Source organism: Pan paniscus, chromosome 19 (genome assembly GCF_029289425.2).
Source record: "Pan paniscus chromosome 19, NHGRI_mPanPan1-v2.0_pri, whole genome shotgun sequence".
Taxonomy (NCBI): Eukaryota; Metazoa; Chordata; class Mammalia; order Primates; family Hominidae; genus Pan; species Pan paniscus.
In genome coordinates this window covers 61,723,234-61,746,036 of record NC_073268.2, presented here as the reverse complement: position 1 = coordinate 61,746,036, position 22,803 = coordinate 61,723,234, and the positions used below count along the sequence as shown (strand labels likewise).

Sequence of the window (22,803 nt, the reverse complement as noted above, 5' to 3'; positions counted from 1 at the left end):
CTAGGTATCGGCTCATTATTAAGTTCGGTTCATGTATTTCCAATTCCCACAATTACCCTGGTGTACAGATCAGGAACCTCCGAGGCTCACAGGTGGCAGCCAGATTAACCCAGGAAGCTCTAAAGCCTTTGCTTTGGGGAGAACGGCCAACGTCTGGTGATTTGTTGGGGCGTTTTCTGGTTGTCACAAGCAGCTAGGGGAACTGGCATTTAGTGCTCGAGGCCAGGGCAGCGCTGCTCATTGGATATGTATTCTCCACCATGCGCCCCCCAAATGCCGATTGCACTCTGATGAGAGAGGGAGAGACTCCAGGCATCATCCCATCGGGTTTCCTCTTCCAGAGACTCATTTTCAGCCCTTAGGGGAAGACAGCGGGGAGGAGCCCGTTTTCGGTCCCAGTGCAGAGACCCGGCCGGTCCCGCGGGGCGCAGAGGCGCAGGAATGCAGAGCCGGGACGGGGTTCACACATCCCCCCGCACCAAGGGTCCACTCCCAGCCATGGCTGCCCCGGCCCCGCACTCGCCACGTCCCCCGCGCGCTCCCAGACGCATGGGCAAGGGAACCCGCTGGCCCCTCCGTAGCTCCGGGGTGCCCAGCTGAGTCAGGTGCGGACACAGATAGCGCAAGGCCTGACCCCGAGCGGCCGGAGGCCGGGACCGCCCCGCACGCGCGCTCACCTCGGCCCGCGGCGCCGGCTCCGGGCGCACTTCCGGGAGCTGGGTGGCTGCGCGCGCCTCAGGCGGCAGGCGAACGACGTGCGGCACCGGGCGGAGCTAGGGGGCGGGGGCGGAGCTGATACCGAAGCTCCTATTGGCCGTCGGGGACGCCCCGCCTCTCTCTGGCGTTGCAGCCCAGGAGCCTCGGCCGACACGGCAGCGACGTTTCCGAGCCAACGCCATCCTCCGTTCCTTCCGTCACTCACTCACTAATCACTGTTCCTGAGTTCCTTCACTTCTCACCCGTCATTTATTGCGCGCCTATTCTGTGCCAGGCACTCGGCCAAGCACTGCGAGGCCTTCAAAGATCATTTCTTTGTCTCTCCCAAACCCTTCCGCCCAGTCCCACCCGCAGAGCTGCAACGCTCTGCCATTATCCCTGATTCTTAACCGCCGCCTTTCTCCTCCTTTCCGTTCTTGCCTCACTGGGCCTCCCTGAGACACTTGATTTGCCCCAACCTTCTTCCTCTGTCTTGGTTCTCCCACTCTCATCAGCTCTGCATCCCCTGGGTCCTCTCCCACTTCTCCCCATTCCGTTGGGGCTAGTCCAATGTGGTGCCATCCTCTTTCCACCTGCGTCTCTCTCTCTTCTTCTCTCTCTCTCTCTCAACAAATGTCATCCCTGACTCTTCCCTTCTCCTTCCCTTTCCCACACGCCAACAATGGCTGAATCCTCTGATTTGACCTCATTGTCTCTCAGACACCTCACCCTCTCTCCCTTCTCACTATCCCTCCCTCGGCTCAGTTCCACACCATTTGTAATGGTCAAGGCCTTCTTACCCTTTCCCCAGCGTCCAGTGTTGCCGGTTTCCAGGCCATCCTGTGCTGGGCCACGACATCAACTTGTGATACTAAGTTGCATTAATGGAAGTATCATGTCAAAGTTTGGGTGTTCCATCTTGGGCAACTGGCAAAGAGGAGGGTATTCAAAAAAAGCTGCCATGTTCCCCAATAACCTATGGAAATAAAATAAATAAATAAATAAATAAAAATTTAAAGAAGAGCTGTCATTATCATAACATGTCCTGTACCTGTCATTATCATAACATGTCCTGTACCTGTCATTATCATAACATGTCCTGTACCTGTCATTATCATAACATATCCTGTACCTGTCATTATCATAACATGTCCTATACCTGTCCCATGTTTACAAGAATTAAAGATCCTCCTCTGGAGAAATAAAGCTTGATGCGGGGATGGGATTACATCTTCATGTACCTGAAAAGTGACCAGTGAAAAAGGGATTCGACATGTTCTCTTAAGTCCCAGGGTCTGAACAAGATCCTATGTGTGAAACTACTGTTTCAGCCTGACATAGGTGGAAGTTTCTAGTCTTTTTTTTTTTTTTTTTTTTTGTATTTTTGGTGGAGACGGGGTTTCACCATGTTGGCCAGGCTGGTCTCGAACTCGTGACCTCAAGTGATCCACCCGCCTTGGCCTCCCAAAGTGCTGGGATTACAGGCATGAGCCATGGCACCTAGCTGGACGTTTCTAACATTCATGTGATTGATGGCGCTGCTTTGAGTTCCTGAGGACAGCATGGCTAACAATTTACCAGGCACATTTAGAGGGACACCTTCATTGGGTATTGCTTCCAACATCAATGTGCTCTGCTTCTAAGAAAGTCAAGAGATAAGGTGGTTTAGAGGGGAAGATTATAGGAGTTTTATCTTCAATGTGTTCGCTTTTAGCTGATCAACACCCAAGGAAGATAACAGTAATTCAAAACCATTAATTGGGTTCTGACTCCTTTGTGAATCTGATGGAAGGTAAAATTTTTCCCAAGAAAAATGCACATACACATCTACATACAACACTTTGCACTCAAATTCAGGGAGCTAACACAGCCTTGAAACCCATCCTTGGAACCCACAAACCTCAGTTTGAGAACTCTAATCCTGGTAGATGTTTCCTGATATGAAAATGACACTTTGAAGTTTAATAATTTCTTTATAAACTGGCACCTTAGGAAAAGGCATAAACACTTATTTCGAAACAGGCTGAACATCCAAAATATTTTTTAAAATAGGGAGATATCTACCTCAGCTTAGGAAATAATGAAAAGATGTCATCTATTTCTATTATTCACTTACTCATTCAATAAATATTTACCAGATGATGTGCCCAGCACTCTTCCAATAGCTATATATGCAAGAATGAACTAAACACACAAAGTCCCAGCCCTCCCAAGACTTATATTTTGTAGGGTGAGCTGGACAATAAATAAGTGCACAAGTGGTAATTATAGGTGTTGTGAAGAAAATTACATTGGGGTAAGGAGGAGAGGTACTGTTAGAGATGGAGTGCAAGTTATATAGGATGGTCAGGGAAGGACTAACAGATAAAACAGGCTTGAATCCAGACCTGAAGTTAATTAAGACGCAAGCCTTGCGTGTATCTGTGGGAACCTCCAGGCAGAGGAAATTGCAAAAGTTTTTGTTGTTGTTGTTGTTTGAGACAGAATCTTGCTCTGTTGCCCAATGTAGTGCCAGAATCTCAGCTCACTGCAACCTCCGACTCCAGGTTTAAGTGATTCTCCTGCCTCAGCCTCCTGAGTAGCTGGGATTACAGGTGCTTGCCACCGTGCCCAGCTACTTTTTGTATTTTTAGCAGAGACAAAGTTTCATCATGTTGGCCAGGCTGGTCTCAAATTCCTGACCTCAGGTGATCCACCCACCTCAGTCTCCCAAAATGCTGGAATTACAGGTGCGAGCCACCAGGCCCACCCATAAACGTTTAGGCCATGAGACAATGAGTGACAATAAAGAGAAGCACTATAAAGACCAAGCCCTGGACCACGCCAACATATAGGGTCAGGGTAATAAGAAAAATCTATTAAAGGAGAAAGAAACTGAGGAGCCCCTGAGGTAGCAGGAAAACAGAGAGTGGGATCCGGGAAGCCAACTGCATAAAGTGTTCAAAGAAAGAAGGAATTGCTGGGTGTGGTGGTTCACGCCTGTAATCCTAGCACTTTGGGAGGCCGACATGGGCAGATCACCTGAGGTCTGCACTTCCAGACCAGCCTAACCAACATGGAGAAACCCTGTCTCTACTAAAAATACAAAATTAGCTGGGCGTGGAGGTGCACGCCTGTAATATATAAACTGGCACCTTAAGAAAAGGTATAAACCCATAATTGCTTGAGCCCAGGAGGCAGAGGTTGCAGTGAGCCTAGATCACACCATTGCACTCTACCCTGGGCAACAAGAGCGAAACTCTGTCAGAAAGAAAGAAAGGAAGAAAGAAAGAATCATCAACTAATCAAATGCCATGATCAAATGTAAGATGAGGATTAAGAATTGACTGAGCAACAGGAGTATAAAATCACTGGTGACCTTGACCTTATAAGAGTGGTTGGGAGTAGAGAAATCCTGAATGGAATAAGTTCAATAAGGAACGAGAAGAGAAGAATTAGAGCAGCAAATATAGACAAGTCATTCAAGAAGTTTTGCTATAAAAAGAAATAGCAAAATGAGACAAATTAGGAGATCTTACAGCATGCTTACACACTGATTAGAATGATCCAGTAGGGAGGAAAAATTTGTATGGAAGGGGAGAAGAGTGACAATTACTGAAAAATGTTCTTGAGTAGAGATTGATTTTTGAATAACAAGGCTTCTGGGTACTCACATAATCTAGGCCACATGGAACACTCACAGAAAACAATCTCCACTAAAGAGGAGCTTAAAGTCAAAAGTTACAAGCCACACCAAAAACAATTCCTCGTACAGAGAAAATGGGGAATAGAGAGGTGTTGATCAAAGGGTACAAAAGTTCCAGTTAAACAAGAGGAGTAAGTTTTAGCAATCTATTGCACAGTGTGGTAACCGTAGTTAATAATAATGCATACCTCAGGCCGGGCGCAGTGGCTTACACCTGTAATCCCAACACTTTGGGAGGCTGAGGCGGGCGGATCACAAGGTCAGGAGATCAAGACCATCCTGGCTAACATGGTGAAACCCCATCTCTACTAAAAATACAAAATATTAGCCAGGCGTGGTGGCTGGTGCCTGTAGTCCCAGCTACTCTAGAGGCTGAGGCAGGAGAATGGCATGAACCCGGGAGGCGGAGCTTGCAGTGAACCGAGATTGCGCCACTGCACTCCAGCCTGGGGGACAGAGAGAGACCCCGTCTCAAAACAAAAAACAAACAAAAATTTTAAAAAAATGTATATTTCAAAATCACTAAAAGAGTAGATCTTAAATGTTCTCACCATAAAAAATAAGTAGGTGAGGTGATGAATATATTAATTAACTTGATTTAAACTTTTACAATGTATACCTATGTCAAAACATCACATTATACCCCATAAATATATACAATTATTATTCATGAATTAAAACTAAAACTAAATTTTTAAAAATCTATTATAAATGAAAATCACTAGTTACTAAAAAAAATGAAAGCACATGCACTCCAAAATTCAGAGATAATAGAGCAATCTGAAAGATATTTTAAAATAAAAATTCTGAGTTGTTCGAAGAGGTTTAAAAAAAAGTAAAAGCAATAGAGCAAAAGAACCTTGTGGGAAAAAAAGAAGAAAGAAAGAAAGGATGAAAGGTGGGAGGGAGAAAACAAAATAAAACTGCAGGATCAAGTCTATTTCTTACAAACTAGAAGATATTAACTTTTTGGCTGGGCCCGTTGGCTCACGCCTGTTAATCCCAGCACTGTGGGAGGCCAAGGTGGGTGGATCATGAGGTCAAGAGATCAAGACCATCCTGGCTACCATAGTGAAACCCCGTCTCTACCGAAAACACAAAAATTACCTGGGCGTGGTGGTGTGCGCCTGTAGTCCCAGCTACTCAGGAGGCTGAGTCAGGAGAATAGCTTGAAACCGGGAAGCGGAGGTTGTAGTGAGCTGAGATCACGTCATTGCATTCCAGCCTGGCAACAGCAAGCCTCCGTCCCCAAAAAATATATAAAATAAAAAAATAAAAAAGATATCAACTTTTTTAATTAGGGAAAAAAATAGTCTAACATTGATGAGAGTCAGACATGGCAAATATCTTTGTTCCCATTGTAGAGATAAGAAAATCGAGATCCAGAGTGTGTAAGAGCGTAACTGAAAGCTGCAGACATTGTTACTGAGGCTGAATTTAAACTCTGCTTTTTCTGACTGCAGATCCCATACTCTGCCCTCTGTCTGCTGCATTTGTCCCAGGATAAAGTAGGGCTAACAGGACAAGCTGTTCAAAGAAATTGTATAAGGTTTGGGCAAACTATCATGGGAGATACTGTGAGAACTTGAAATGAATATATTGATGAAGTTAAATTACATGAGATTGTTGTGGGCCAGATCAGTTATTTCAACAAAAATTCCCTGGAACTGAGGAGCAGAAAGGTTCGGATTGACTCAAGGTGAAAGGAACCTGGGCATCAGTGGAGGATATCAGTGTAAGCTGTGTGGAAATGGCTGGCCACATGGACAAGGAAGGGAGACCAGAACAGAAACCACTCCCGACACCCTCCCTCTGCCATCAAGATGTAGTTTGTATCCTGTTGACTTCAATAGAGCAAAGAGTGATTTAACTCATGGGAGAAGGAACCTGAATTGTCTTTTAAGGACTATTGAGAGAACAGAGAATTAAACAAGATGGTAATTGCTTTTCTCTAGTTAGGAGAAATACTAACATACGTCACGTTTTATGTGGGATGTCCTGGAGGAGATCTTTAAGATGTTCAAGAGGCCAGGCGTGGTGGCTCACGCCTGTAATCCCAGCACTTTGGGATCACAAGGTCAGGTGTTCGAGACCAGCCTGGCCAACATAGTGAAACCCCATCTGTACCAAAAATACAAAAAATAAGCCAGGCATGGTGGTGGACGCCTGTAATCCCAGCTACTCAGGAGGCTGAGGCAGGAGAATCGCTTGAACCTGGGAAGGCAGAGGTTGCAGTGAGCCGAGATAGTGCTACTGCACTCCAGCCGGGGTGACAGTGTGAGACTCTGTCTCAAAAAAAAAAAAAAAAAAAAAAAAGATGTTCAAGAAGGTTCAGGTGGGGCTAGGAAATGACTTCCTATAGTGCCTACAAGTGACACACAGGGCCAGAAACCTGGATTAGCCCTAAAGTGCATACCTTAAAAAAGTATATATGGTGGATAAATCCTGATGCATCTCTCACCAAATGAAATTTTTCCCTGAGGCCGTAAAATGTCTTTAGACAAGGTATTCCCAATCTGAGACTTCAGGATTTCAATGACTAACTCCCCAGTATGCAAGTGTTTGTAGGTATGGGTATTTTTCTCAAATTTAAAAAGTCATTGCATACTTAGGCAGACCCCTTTGAACTTTTAAATCCATGGGCCTGGAGACTCGACAAAGAAGTTAAGCTTCACTGGTATTGAATACAATGGACTGGCCAGCTCCTTAGTTTGCACATATGTTGAACAGGCTTGAGTCAGGATATAGAAGGTGCCATAAGGGAACGTGAGGAGGCCCACACCATGGAGCAGTTAAAAGTGAGGGCCTGGGCCAGGTGCAGTGACTCACGCCTGTAATCCTAGCACTTTGGGAGGCTGAGGCGGGCGGATCACAAGGTCAGGAGTTTGAGACCAGCCTGACCAACATGGTGAAATCCCGTCTCTACTAAAAATACAAAAATTAGCCGGGTGCAGTGGCACACGCCTGTAATCCCAGCTACTCGGGAGGCTGAGGCAGGAGAATCGCTTGAACCCGGGAGATGGAGGTTGCAGTGGGCCAAGACTGCGCCACTGCACTCCAGCCTGGGTGACAGAGCGAGACTCTGTGTCTCAAAAAAAAAAAAGTGAGGTCCTTACATTTTCACTTATTCAACATATTGAGACATACTGAAGTTAATATGTGCAGGAATCAATGGATTTATGGATTATATTACCTAGTTTTAACTAAACTAACCCTAGCAAAATGGACCCTAGTTTAAAGTTTCTTAACAAAATAATCTCAATTTGAAGATAACAGTAATAATGCAGGCACATGTAAACAGCAATAAAATAGCATAGTTACACTTCTAACTTGAGTCCCTTTGCAGATACATCGGAAGGTAATGATAATGCCAATGAATCAGATCCGACCAAAGCCAAGCAAAATAATTTCAAATATTAAGAAATCTACTAGAAATGTGCGTTTATGGCCGGGCACGGTGGCTGAAGCCTGTAATCCCAGCACTTTGGGAGGCCGAGGCAGCAGATCACCTGAGGTTGGGAGTTCGAAGCCAGCCTGGCCAACATGGAGAAACCATGTCTCTACTAAAAATACAAAAATTAGCTGGGTGTGGTGGCACATGCCTATAATCCCAGCTACTTGGGAGGCTGAGGCAGGAGAATAGCTTGAACCCGGGAGACAGAGGTTGCAGTGAGCCAAGAACGTGCCATTGCACTCCAGCCTGGGCAACAGGAGTGAAACTCCATCTCAAAAAAAAAAAAAGAAAAGAAAAGAAATGTGCATTTATATCTCTATCACTATACTGAATGGCACCTTAACAAGATGTATATTTATGTGTATATTTACACTGAGTTTGTAAATTAGATTTTAAATGTTTAAATATATATTTATACACGCACTAAGTTTAAATACGTGTGTGTATATATTTGTACCTATATACAAGTATATATAAATATATATGCATGTATGTGTGATGTATATATATTTATGCATGTTATGGATGCAGAAGTTATATATATACAGATTATATATACAGATAATACATATACACAGATACTAATATATGCATATATATTATATATATAGAACATGAAGGAAATTCAACAAAGTTTAAAGTCATATTCTATCAAGTACTTTATGAAACTTCATTAAATCAAATGGAAACTGGTGGCCTCTTTCGAGGTTCTCATATATGAAAATCAATACACAAAATATTCCGTATAAAAAGTTTTGTGCTTTTCATTTTAAGCCCATTGGTAAAAATTATGAAAATGTAATGTCTCTTCCAATTAGTTTGCAAGAGCTACTGACTCACATCAGTGACTATGGAAATTAGTAGCCACATTTCATCAAAATTTTTTGCTTAATTACCAGATGGCATTGAAAAACAAATATCATTCTTAGTATCTGCTGCCAATGATGTACTTTATCCATTTGGAGGTTTGGGGAGGTTTCTTTTTTCACTTTTGACAACCATTATAACTAAGTGTCAAAAATAAACTGAATTTAGAACCCGACTTTAAAACTCTCTGTATCACAGAGTATTAAAGATTTGCTCAAATAATGAGGTGTATTATATTTCTGGTGAGAACTTTATTCAATAAATAAGATACATATTTTAAAATATTATTTTTCCATTTTTACCATAGACTATTTAACTTTCAGTTTTGAATATGTTTTATAATGTACAACATGTAGGCAAAATAATACCTGTATATATTATTTATGAATAAATACATATACAAACAGTGGCTACATAGTCTCAAAATACTTTTACTAGAAAAGAATGATTGATCAAAAAAGTGTAGATCTCCCTGTTCTAGATCTGGGAGCTTCTTAAACTGGGCTGCAGATCAGACTCACATGGAGGGCGTGTTAATTCCACATTATTTTGACTTCTTTCCTGAATCAGATTATCTGAGAGGTAGAGCCTGGAAGTATGATTTTTTAACAACTTCCAAAGTGATGCTTTTGGCACTGATCTGTGAGTGGCATTCAAATCCATGTTCATAAATAATTGTCTATTAATTCAAACCTCAGGACACAAACAGATGTTAGTTGCCAAAACTTATGTGGGCAAGAAGGATAATAGTACAGGGAGTAATACAATTAACTGGCAATCAGGAGGCCTTTGGAAGAAGTTAAAACAGAACGAGGTTTCTGGGCTGGTTTTTATCCAGGAACCCCTAACATAAATATCCCCAATATAATAATATATGACAGCCATCTTTATGCATCTCAATTCTCCCACTAGTAAAATGAGAGATAAAAATGCCACCTAATGCTTAGGACTGTTAAGAGAATTAAACGAGACAATATATGTAAAATACCTAGAACAGTGCCTTGGCACACAGCAAAATCTAGCTGTTATTGAGATATCGTAATTTGTATGTATCATCTGTTTTAGGATAGGTGATTCCTAGAAAGAATAGTAATAAAAAATTATTTGTACTGAGCATAAATTATTACCAGGGCATGGTGGTGCACACCTGTGGACCCTGCTACTTGGGAGGCTGAGGTGGGAGGGTCACTTAAGCCTTGGAGGTTGAGGTTACAGTGAGCCATGATCTCACCACCACACTCCAGCCTAGGTGCCGAAGCTCAAAAAAAAGAACTGAGCAAAAATATTACCATACTGTTTTTTTTGCCACAGTGTTTCAACAGTATCCAGATATCCCAGAAGAAAGAAAAAAGCTGTAATGATCAGAAACATGAAAGTCTCAACTAAATGAATTTAATTATGTAAATTGTAAGACATTCTGTAATAATGTAATAAATATCATATTTTTACCTAAAAATTAAAACCCAAAGGAATTCTGTGACTGTGGCCTCATAGAGACAGCTAACTACCATTAATGTAGTTTTGTGTGTTAGGCCAATGTTTACTGTTTTATTTTATTTAGTTTTGTTTTGTTTCTGTCTTTTTAGAGTCCTGCATGTGCCTCTGAGCTTAATCTCTGTTCTGGTAAGATGTCAAGATTCTGGCCTCCTCTACCAAGAAGGAGGTCAGGGCTTCAGTCACAGAGCTTCACCACCAAATGCTGAGACATCATCTCCCAGTGAAGACTCTCTCTATGTTGATCTCCCTTTTGAGCTTCAGTTCCTGCCAGAAAAAGAGCTGCAGCCTTCAGATGCAGATTTGGGAAGCTTCTGAAGTCTTTAGGCTTCTTTATCTCATTAGCCAGGGATCCTTTAAAACTTAGGAAGTTCTACACAGGTGACAATCTTAGAGCGATTGTGGAAGAGGCCCCATGTCCCTTTAAACCTTCCACCACCCAGAATTCTTCTTCGGTCCTCCTAAATGTCTCACTTTGACCCCTTGTTAGCTGAATTCTGATTTTTGTACGGTCACTTGATGCTGCCCGTGGCCTCCTTCACATTCAGGTGCCTGACTCCTTGCTGGACTGATGGCCCTGCTGACTTTGGACAGTCAGACTTTGCCCTTGCTGGGTCTGTGACATCTATCTCACCTTGAAAGCCAGGACTCCTGAAAATCCCATCAGCACTGAGCAGTGGGAAGACCCATCTGTCCCTGCCACCTGCTGCTGGGGATGGCTAGACGCCTGCCCACGTTGAGATTTTCTCTGCACTTGGTTTTTCAGACTGAACCTTTCTCCTTCTAACAGAAGCTTCCAGGAGCATGTGGTGGCTCCTGAAGTTCTCACAGATCAATTTTAAAAAGCAAGCTTTTTCTTCCTCTGGAGAAACAGCAAGATTGGTGACACGTCTGTCACTGCTAATTAGCACAAAGGGTCTGAACACTGGGGAACACAGAGAGAGAAGATGATTGGAATTAACCAGACACCAGGGTTGAAAAAAAAATCCATAATGTGGTGGTGCTCAGAGAACGGAAAGAAAATAAAGTTAATCAGCAGCAGTGGTCTGCTGTAGAGTCTTGAGGAGGGCCACTGCAGAGTGCCTCGGGTTGCCCGTGGAGATACGAAGAAGCAGCAGCATGTAGCCAAGGCACCAAACAGAAACCCCATCTTGGAAGAGGCTGGTTACCCTCTTCCAAGGTAATTCCTGGAATTAAGCAAGGAATGCATTCATTTAAGCTTACAGGGTTCTATCCAAGATCAGTTCTCTTCTCTGAGATTGATGTGGACCCTTCCAACCAGAAGTTGGAAACTGGCAGCATGTATTTTCTTTGGCAAGCACAGTTTTAAAAATTTACTTGAACTGGAATGCCTTTTAGTGGTGCATGCAATTTGCAGTGAGTCATAAGTCTGACCATCCCATTATTACTACTACTATTATTATTATTCAGAGATGGGGGTCTAGCTACGTTGCCCGGGCTAGGCTTGAATTCTTGGGCTCAAGGGATCCTCACGCCTCAGCCTGCCAAGTAGCTAGGACTACAGGCTCAAGCCACCATGCCCAGCTTTGACCATCCCTTTAGATCATGTTCCTTTAACATACTTACCGTACCATCTGGACCCTGAAGGTATTTGAGCAAGTTTGCGCTCAAATATTCTCCAGAAGGCAGAGGAGTCAAGGTTAATGATGCTCCCCTCAGAGTCTGAGCTGTAGAGCCTGCTGGGGATGTCTGAAGACTGCTGGTCAGAGGGCCTAGAAGCTGACTACTGAAGATTGGGCAGGGCACTGCCCTTGCCAAATCCCTTATCCCACAGTTCACTTGATACTTACTTAATCAGTCTGTGGCCTCCACCAGATGGTAGGCCACTAGGAACTGTTGTTCCCCCCAAGATCCTTATTATTCAGGGAACTCCCAAAAGAGAAATACGAAGGAATTTGGTCAAGGTCAACAGATAAGAATTTAGTCTAGGTCTACTGTAACTATATCCCAAGAACCAAAATTTAGATACCATGGTCCAAAATTCAGAGCATAGCATTTACAATTGTGACACCCTGGCAAATTCCTGACTTACGGAAACAGGCTATACAGATATCAGCCAGTGTTCACTGGAGGAAATGAAGGGAAGAAAGGAACTCAAATCTCAAGCCCTGTCTAGGAGAAGGAGGCAAGTCTTCAGGGTTATACTCACTTATAAACTGGAATCTGGCCTTTTTCCCAGTGAAGAATCCACTGAATTATCTTAGCTTTCCTTCACATACCTGAAAACAGATATATTCGAGGAGACATGGGTTGGTGTAGACAATTTTTTTTTTTTTTTTGCCATCCTTTTATCCCTACATGGCTGCTTCTAGAACTGCCTGCTCCACTCGGGGTTCCAGGAGGACAGCCTTGAGTTCAAGGCAGAGACGTTCTTTTATTCCAAATTGTATCATTTGGACCTCTAGAAAACAGGGTCCTATGGTCCTCCATGATCAATTTCCACCCATCTCTGTGCCATACATTCCCGAGCTTTTTTTTTTTTTTTTTCTTTTTCTTTTTTCGAGACGGAGTCTTGCTCTGTCACCTAGGCTGGAGCGCAGTGGCATGATCTTGGCTCATTGCAACCTCCGCCTCCCAGATTCAAGCAATTCTCCTGCCTCAGCCTCTCAAGTAGCTGGGATTATAGGCGCCCGTCACCATGCTCGGCTAATTTTTGTATTCTTGGTAGAGACAAGGTTTCACCACGTTGGCCAGGCTGGTGTCGAACTCCTGACCTTAAGTGATCCACCTGCCTCGGCCTCCCAAAGTGCTGGAATTACAGGCGTGAGCCACCGCGCCTGGCCATTCCTGAGCTTTTAAATCATCCCTCCTTGCTCCTGCCTGCGTGAGACGTAAAAGAAACAACAAATACCCTAACTTTGCTTCTTGAAAAACCACTTAAAATACACCGAATGATTTATTAACATATATTCCTAGAATTCCAACATACAGATTTGTGAGATGGCAGAAAAAAGTGCCTAAAATATGGCTTATCTATGTAATATTAGCAGATGGTAGTTTAGAAAAGACTACAGGAACATCACCCTTTCCTTGACTGCACATGTGGCTTGGATATAACAGACCAAAACAGGGGTGAAAGCTTTATTGTGGTGCCTGTCGAGAATAGATTAGAATAGACAGTAATGGAGAGGATAGTTTCACAAGACTTTATTCTCAGGCTTAATTAGAACCAATAAAAACTTACAAGTAAAAAAAAAAGTACTATCAATGAATTTCACTGTATAAATATAGTATGAAATGTTTACTAAATGAACAGGATTTTTCATTTATATATCTTGTAATTCTTCGCTATTCTAGTTGAATCTGAGCCAAGAATAGAAACTCAGTCCATTTATTTTCTGGTGACTTAAAGAGAAAAAAGGAAAAGTTTTGTGTAAGTAAAATAGAATGTATTTACAAGAACAGACTGCTTTTCTTTAAAACTGCTTCCAAAAAATTTGTTTCTGAACTTTTTTTTTTTTTCCAGACGGAGTCTTGCTCTGTCGCCAGTCTGGAGTGCAGTGGCGCAATCTTGGCACACTGCAACCTCTGTCTCCCGGGTTCAAGAGATTCTCCTGCCTCAGCCTCCCCAGTAGCTGGGACTACAAGCGCCCGTCACCACGCCCAGCTAATTTTTTTGTATTTTTAGTAGAAACGGGGTTTCAGCATGTTGGCCAGGATGGTCTCGATCTCTTGACCTCGTGATCCACCCGCCTCAGCCTCCCAAAGTGCTGGGATTACAGGCGTGAGCCACTGCGCCCCGCCGGTCTTTTATTTTTTAAACACTTACTATGCCATGAATTCATAGGGAATATGTTCCAGCACCTCAGGCTTCTTCCCACTGGTTCTCACAAAGTGTGCTTTTCTGGGCAGTGCAGGCTGGCACTTCAGTTGAACCCAGGTACTTTTCTCTTTGTCTTCTTTAGTTTTCTGATAATTTTCCTTCACTTGTTTCAGGAAGCTATCTTGGCTCTTCACGTGCTTAACGTGCCCAATACACACATTAATTCTCTTGGCAAGAATCTTGCCCTTAACTTGTTTGTTTACAACAAATGCCAACAGCATGCTGGGGAACATTGTAGACTCTTCCAGTTTAGCCACGGTGACACCTGTGGGGCATTCCTTTTTGAACAGTACTCATTCCCTTGATGTCTATAATATCACCTTTCTTCTAGATTCGCCTGTGCACGGCCAAAGGAACAACTCCATGTTTTCTAAAACTCCTGGAGAACATATATCGGGTGCCTCTCCTCTTTCACTTTGTGTTCGTCATTTTGGTGAATTACTGGAAGATGGCGGTTCCCCTGAATCATATTTTGAATGAAACTTTAAAAGAATATAAATGTATGGTAATAAATATTTGCTGTTTCATAAGAATGTTTATTTAACAACAAAAGAAAGGACATCCATCATCCTGATTTAGTTCCATCATTTTTATTTTATTTTTTTTTTGAGACAGAATCTCATTCTGTCGCCTAGGCTGGAGTGCAGTGGTGCGATCTCGGCTCACTGCAACCTCTGACTCCCGGGTTCAAGCGATTCTCTTGCCTCAGCCTCCCAAGTAGTTGGGGCTACAGGCACCCGCCACCACACCCAGGTAATTTTTGTGTTTTTAGTAGAGATGGGGTTTCACCATGTTGACCAAGATGGTCTCGATCTCCTGACCTCATGATCTGCCCACCTCAGCCTCCCAACATGCTAGGATTACAGGTGTGAGCCACCATGCCTGGCCAAATGTTCTTAATTTTTTTTTTTTTTTTGAGACGGAGTCTAGTTCTGTCGCCCAGGCTGGAGTGCAGTGGCGCGATCTTGGCTCATTTCCACCTCTGCCTCCCAAGTTCAAGTGATTCTCCTGCCTCAGCCTCCTGAGTAGCTGGAATTACAGGCATGCACCACCACATCCAGCTAATTTTTGTATTTTTAGTAGAGATGGGATTTCACCACATTGGCCAGGGTGGTCTTGAACTCCTGACCTCGTGATCTGCCCACCTCAGCCTCCCAAAGTGCTGGGATTACAAGTGTGAGCCACTGCGCCCAGCAGTTACATCTTAATTCATTAATTTTCATCAGCTATTATGTTCATGACATTTACAGTCCATAAGCTACCAAAGAATATATAATGTAAAGTGTCCCTCTCAATCCTGTCCACCAATCACCCAGTTTCTCTCTCGAGACACCAACATTTTCATTATTTTCAGTATCTTTCCAAATAAATTAAAAACAAGTAACTAAATATTACATATACATTTCTCCTTCTTTAAAACAAATAGTAGCAAACCATGGTGTTCTTCATCTGGCTTTTTAAAAGATAACAATATATATTGATAGTCATCCCATATCACTACACAAAGAGCTTCCTCTTCTTACAGCTGGGTAGTATTCGCTCCATATTTATTCAGTTGCCTATTAAAGGACATTTAAGTTGATTCTAATATTTTGCTACAAAAATACTATATTCAATAACCTTGGACATATATCATTTTGCAAACGTGAGAATATCTGTAAGAATACATGTCTAGAGGTATAATTTCTGGGTTAAAGGGTATATACATTTGTAATTTTGATAGCCATTGTTAACTTGTCCCCCATTGAGCTGTGCCAATGTACATTCCCACCACCTATGTAGAAGAATGCCAGTTGCCCACACTTTCATCAACATATTGTGTTATTAAACTTCATCTGCTAGATAACTGAGAAATTATACCTCAATGTGGTTTTAATTTACATCTTTTTTTTTAGACAAATCTTCCTCTGTGGCCCCGACTGGAGTGCAATGGCATGATCCCAGCTCACTGCAGCTTTGACGTCCTGGGCTCAAGTGATCCTCCTGCCTTGGTCTCCCAAAGTGTTGGGATTATAGGTGTGAGTCAACGTGCCTGTCCGCATCTTCGCATTTTTAAAGAGACATTTATATTCCTTTTCTGTGATCCACTTGTTAATTTTCTTGGCTCAATTTTCTATTAGGTTGTTGTTCTTTTTCATGTTGATTTGTAGGAATTTTTTATTTTTTTTTGTGACAGAGTCTTGATCTGTCACCAGGCTGGAGTGCAGCGGCGTGATATCGGCTCACTGCAACCTCCGCCTCCTGGGTTCAAGTGAATCTCCTGCCTCAGCCTCCCAAGTAGCTGGGACTACAGGCATGTGCCACCATGCCCGGCTAATTTTTGTGTTTTTAGTAGAAATGGGGTTTCACCGTGTTAGCTGGGAGGGTCTCCATCTCTTGACGTCGTGATCCACCCACCTCGGCCTCCCAAAGTGCTGGGATTACAGGCGTGAGCCACTGTGCCTGGCCAATTTATAGGAAATTTTTATTAGTGAAATTAATCCTTTATCCATGTTATAAATTGAAGCATTTTCCCAGTTAGCAGTTTGTCTTTTGACTTTGCTTATTGTGTTTTTTGCTAAGAGAATGTTTTAGAAATTTCATCTTTTGCTTGTGTCGTTCTTAGAAATGATGGGCTTATCTTATATCTTCATGGTTTCTTATTTTTTCTTTAATACTAAGATTTTTGATCCATTTGGAACTCATCTAGATTTAAAGTTTGAGCTATGGATTCAAGTTCACTTTTTAGCAAATGTCTACCTTTATTTGAGATCTCACCTTTAATTATATTATATTCTCAAAAGTATTTGAGTCTATTTCTAGTCTTCCTAATTAGTTTTGTCACCTAATTTAGGTTTTTTCATTCTTATGACATTTCTCTCCTGCTCATTAACATTTTTTTGCTGGGTATTCTTTATTTTGCTATTAATTCCAAATGTCAGGTAACTTAATTCTTTTCAGCATTCTAAAAATAGAGAATTTCCTATGTGTCTAACAATAATTTTTCAATTATTCTATATTGCTGATAAAGTGCTTCATCAACTACTAACAGAATTTAGTTGCTGATATCTGATGGTTAGAGTAAGACAACAAACCCGTATGGAACAATTTGGAAAAGAGTAAGGCTTTCTTGAGCTTTGATTGGTTGAATTTGATGTGCTGGGACCAAAAGTGACTGACAGATGGTCACGAGAGTTCATGTTTTGGTAATTCCTCTTGAAATGAACATATATTTCATTTTTAGTTTATAAGAAATACAATGTCGGCCAATGTCCTCTTCATTGGATATTGTAGATGAAATGCCTCAAAACATAATGTTGTTCACTAGGGTGGCTATAATAGAAAAGCCAGATAATAACAAGTGCTGGTGAAATTGTGGAGAAATTGAAACCCTCATACTCTTAGTGGGAATCTGAAATGATGCAGCAACTTTAAAAAGTCTAGTAGTTCCTCAAATGGTTAAACATAGAGCTACCATAAGATTCATCAGTTCCACTCCTATGTATATACACAAGAGATCTGAAAATATATGTCCACAGGAAAACTTGTACAAATGCTCATTGCAGCATTATTCCTAATAGCCAAAAAGTGGAAGTGACCCAAAATGTCCATCAATAGACAAATGGATAAACAAAATGTGATATATCCATACAATATAATATTATCCAGTCATAAAAAGGAATGAAACACTGATACATGGTACAACATAGATGAACGTTAAAAGCATTATGGTAAGTGAAAGAAGTTAGATACGTATTGTGTGACCACGTACTGTATGATTCCATTTGTATGAAATGTCCAGAATTGGCAAATATATAGAGACATAAAGTAGATTTGTAGTTGCTGAAAGCTAGGGGTAGGGGCAGTTGGAGTCCAATGAGGAGCAACTGCAAAGGGTATAAAGTTTCCTTTCGGGATGATAAAAGTGTCCTAAATTTGATCGTTGTGATGGTTGCACAACTGTGAATGTACAAAAACCACTGAATTGGCCGGGCGTGGTGGCTTACGCCTGTAATACCAGCACTTTGGGAGGCCGAGGCAGGCGGATCACAAAGTCAGGAGATCGAGACCATCCTGGCTAACACGGTGAAACCCTGTCTCTACTAAAAATACAAAAAATTAGCCAGGCATGGTGGCGGGTGCCTGTAGTCCCAGCTACTCGGGAGGCTGATGCAGGAGAACGGCGTGAACCCAGAAGGCAGAGCTTGCAGAGAGCCGAGATCAAGCCGCTGCACTCCAGCCTGGGCGACAGAGCAAGACTCCATCTCAAAAACAAACAAACAAACAAACAAAAAACCAAAAAACCACCGAATTATACACTATAAGTAGGTGAATTATATGGTATATGAATTATAGCTTCATAAAACTTAAACACAATGAAACAAAACAGTATTATTAAATTCAAACCCAATGTTGTTACCTAATCTCAAAAGCAAAACCAAACCCACAATGCCCTCCCCCAACTAATTATTAAATTCTACAATCTTGAGTTAGCCAGAGATGCTTGTTGTGGTCTCACATAAGACCACATTTGATACATGCCTTTGCATGTGAGGCCCTTTCTTGGCTACGCCCTAGGTGATTCCTTTCTTTTAGATACATTTCAATAAGTCATTATTTTTATCAGAACCTACCCAGTAAGATTATATTAGTTGGACAAATTCAGACTTAGTTGTTAGAAGTTACAGTACTTGGTTTGTTATTTTGTTCTAGCGAGTAATACAATTTAGCAAAATGTTTAACTTCTGTGTGACATTTTTAGTTTTGTTATGTTTTTTATATTCCCTAATATTTTATTTTAAAAAATTTCAGACACACAGTGGAAAAAATTGTAGTTAGTAGCAGTCTATCCACCACCTAGATGTCACTATTAACATTTTATTATGCTTGTTTTAGCATATCTCTATCCATCTTTCTATCCCTCTCTCCTATCATTCAACCATTTTTTCAAAGTAAATTGCAGATATCAGCATTATGTCCTGTTAAATACTGCAGGACTCCTATAATTAGCTAGAGTTTTATATTTGTATTCCTTTTTTTTTTTGAGACAGAGTCTTGCTCTGTCACTCAGGCTGGAGTCCAGCAGCGAGATCTCGGCTCACTGCAACCCCCGGCTCCCGGGTTCAAGCAATTCTCTTGATACTCAGCCTTCTGAGTAGTCGGGACTATAGGCATGCGCCACCACAGCCAGCTAATTTTTGTATCTTTAGTAGAGACAGGTTTCGCCATGTTGGCCAGGCTGGTCTCAAACACCTGACCTCAAGTAATCTGTCTGCCTTGGCCTCCCAAAGCGCTGGGATTATAGGCGTGAACCACCACACTCAGCCTGATATTTGTTTACAGGTTTTTCTTTTGATGTAAAATTTACATACAATGAAATGCACAAATCTTTAGCATATATTTGCTGCATTTTGACAAGTGCTTACCCTTGTGTGACCCAAACTCTTATCAAGGTATAGAATATGACCATTACCCCAGAAAGTTCCTTTTTCCCCTTCCCAGTTAATCTTCAAGCTTCCTTCCCTGTATTTTACTTATTTCTTTTTATTATTATTATTTTAAATTATTTATTTATTTTTTGAGATGGAATCTCCCTTTGTCTCCCAGGCTGGAGAGCAGTGGCACGATCTTGGCTCACTGCAACCTCCGCCTCCTGGGTTCAAGTGATTCTCCTGCCTCAGCCTCCTGAGTCACTGGGATTACAGGCATGCGCCACCATGCTCGGCTAATTTTTGTCTTTTTAGTAGAGATGGGGTTTCACGATGTTGTCCAGCTTGGTTTTGAACTCCTGACCTCAGGTGATCCACCCACCTTGGCCTCCCAAAGTGCTAGAATTACAGGCATGAGCCACTGTGCCCAGTCCTTTTTTTTTTTTGTTCCAGTGAAGTTAGAGCAACAGAATACAGAGTATGTGGACAGGTTGTGGGTGTAGTTCTTGCAGAATAGAATCCTATACTTCCGTAATATGTTTGTATTTGGTCAGACCATGGTATTCACTAGCATAAATGGTAGCATGGTATTCACCTTTTGTAATGACTTAGAGTGAGATATTTCCATTCTTTCACTCTTATAAATAATGTTGTCATGAACATTTTCTTATAAATCTTTATACATATGCATGATTATTAATAGTCAAAATAGTAATATTGGCCAGGTGCGGTGGCTCACGTCTGTAATTCCAGCACTTTGGGAGACCAAGGCGGGTGGACCACCAGAGGCCAGGAGTTCAAGACAAGCCTGGGCAACATGGTGAAACCCCATCTCTACTAAAATTACAAAAAATTAGCTGGGCATGGTGATGTGCGCCTGTAGTGCCATCTGCTTGGGAGGCTAAGCCATGAGAACAACGTGAACCTGGAGGTAGAGGTTGTAGTGAGCTGAGATCATGCCACTGTACTCCAGCCTGGGCAACAGAGCAAGACTCTGTCTCAAAAAAAAAAAAAATTAGTAACATCTTCTTTTATCTGACCCAGATGAAACTTTGGTTCTTTAATGGCACGAACTGGGCAAAGTTTCTCACAGGCCCTGTATTTCCAATTAAATTCAGTGCTTGAATGACATCCAGAAACCTGCACAGCTTGCAGCTCTCTGCCTGAAGAGGCAACATCCGTCACTGGGTGGCCTGGTCCTGAGCCCTTGGCAATTTGAGGGTGGGCGTTTTGCTCAAAGACAATTGCTAAGGCTATATGGAATATCTGGTGACTGTTCCATCCAAATAGAGGTGTCTGACCTTGTTTCTTTCCCAGAGGCTGAAATTGGGGTCCTAAGGTGAAATCCAGTTGTAAATTACTTTTTCTTTATTTGGAATGTGAAATGAAAAATGTATTCTTGAGGCTGGGTGCAGTGGCTCACCCTTGTAATCCCAGCATTTTGGGAGGCTGAGGCAGGCAGATCACCTAAGGTCGGGAGTTCGAGACCAGCCTGAACAATATGGTGAAACCCCGTCTCTACTAAAAGTAAAAAATTAACCAGGTGTGGTGGCACATGCCTGTAATCCCAGCTACTCGGGAGGCTGAGGCAGGAGAATCACTTGTGCCTAGGAAGCGGAGGTTGCAGTGAGCCGAGATCACGCCATTGCACTCCAGCCTGGGCAACAAGAGCGAAACACCATCTCAAAAAAAAAAAAAATGTATTTTTAGTCTAACCATTGACATATGTATCATAAAAAACAAGCAAGCTAGATTTCTCAACAAAGGTTCTCTAAGCAAGGAATACACAGACGTTACTCTTTCTCTGCAGCCTCTTTCAGGATGGGGGACTTTGATATTGCCATACATTCCTCTTAGCAATCATCTTAATTTGTTATTTTCATCTACTCTAGTGGGAAGATAAAATCACTACATGGCAGAGCCAGGAGTTTCAGGCCCATTTGGGGATTTCCTCAAGGATATCTTATAAATGTAAATTTGCTGGTTATTCATATGTATTGCTTAATTGCCTTCCCGTCTCCCCAGTGATTATGCCAGCTACCACCATTATTACTAAAAAGGTTAACTTTTTTTAAGCAATTCATTTTTCTGAACTGTGTATTAGTTTGCTAAGGGATGTCATAGCAAAAGAACCAATAAACAACAGAAATGCATTTTCTCACAGTTATGGAGGCTGGAAGTCCAAGGTGTAGGCAGAGTTGGTGTCTTTTGAGGACACACTCTGTGGCTTGTAGATGATCATCTTCTCCTAGCTCTGTGTGTCTGCATCCTAATCTCTTTATAAAGACACCAGTCCTATTGGATTAGGGCCCACTCGTATGACCTCATTTTACTTTAAAGACCCTATTTCCAAATATAGTCCCATTCTGAGATGCTGGGGGTTAGGACTCCAACATGTAAATTTGGTGAGGGAGCAGAATACAATTTAGTCCATAAGAAATCATAAAACACAAATATGTAAGAGAAATGTGAGCATAAGAAAAAGTTAAAAAGCTCATACATAGCTTCCTCAGTTGGAACAAATCAAAGTGCTTTCTTGTTTTTGCCATATGCACATCTAATTATTGGCTCTTACTAGTTTACAATACCAACAGCAATGCAAGTATATGTCAGTTTTATCACAAACTCAGAATTAGGTATTCTTAAAAATAAGATTAGTTATATTTTTATTGTATTTCTCTTTTAATTCAGTTTCCCAATTTCCCTTAATGAATTTGCTAGGTTGAATGTTTTCCTCTCTATATATAAATATATAAATATAACTATATATATATATTTTTTTAATAGATGGAGTCTTGCTCTGTCACCCAGGCTGGAGTGCAGTGGCACAATCTCGGCTCACTGCAACCTCTGCCTCCCAGGTTCAAGCGATTCTCCTGCCTCAGCCTCCCTGGCAGCTGGGATTATAGGTACCTGCCACCACACCGGCTAATTTTTGTTTTTTTCTGTATTTTTAGTAGAGACAGGGTTTCACCACGTTGGCCAGGCTGGTCACTAACTCCTGACCTCACGTAATCCACCCGCCTTGGCCTCCCAAAGTGCTGGGATTACAGGTGTGAGCCAACATCCCCAGCCTTCTTTAATATATGTTATTTATAATATTGGATGTTTGTGTGTGTGTGTGTGTGTGTGTGTGTGTGTGTGTGTTTAAATTAATTTTCTAGTAGTTGCCTAATCTGTAGTGCCGCTTCTTGGATTTCTATTAAAAGAATATATATTAAATTCTTATTAAAGGCCAGTTATGATGGCTCACAATTAAGATGCCCTAGGAGCAACAAGAGCTGGGTGGGCTACTGATTTCCAGATGGGAATCTGGCCATGTTTATAAGACCTGGACTTGAAGATATTGGGCAGC

General features: G+C 41.9%; 1 protein-coding gene and 1 pseudogene across 12 annotated transcripts in view; both read right to left on the bottom strand.

Moving 5' to 3' along the window:
• Positions 1-22,803, bottom strand: part of ZNF18 (zinc finger protein 18) — a 53,154-nt gene that overhangs the window by 19,256 nt on the left and 11,095 nt on the right. For 4 of the 12 annotated variants that reach the window (XM_063598732.1, XM_055101118.2, XM_008971360.4 and 1 more), the window contains exon 1: positions 678-1,888. The gene's annotated coding sequence lies outside the window, so the exon portion shown is untranslated. Of the gene's footprint in view, position 1; positions 1,889-5,488; positions 5,875-12,366; positions 12,437-22,803 lie in introns of those variants that run through there. The other 8 variants (XM_008971362.4, XM_055101120.2, XM_063598734.1 and 5 more) reach the window with 7 other exon arrangements.
• Positions 13,566-14,469, bottom strand: LOC130540925 (large ribosomal subunit protein eL21-like; annotated as a pseudogene).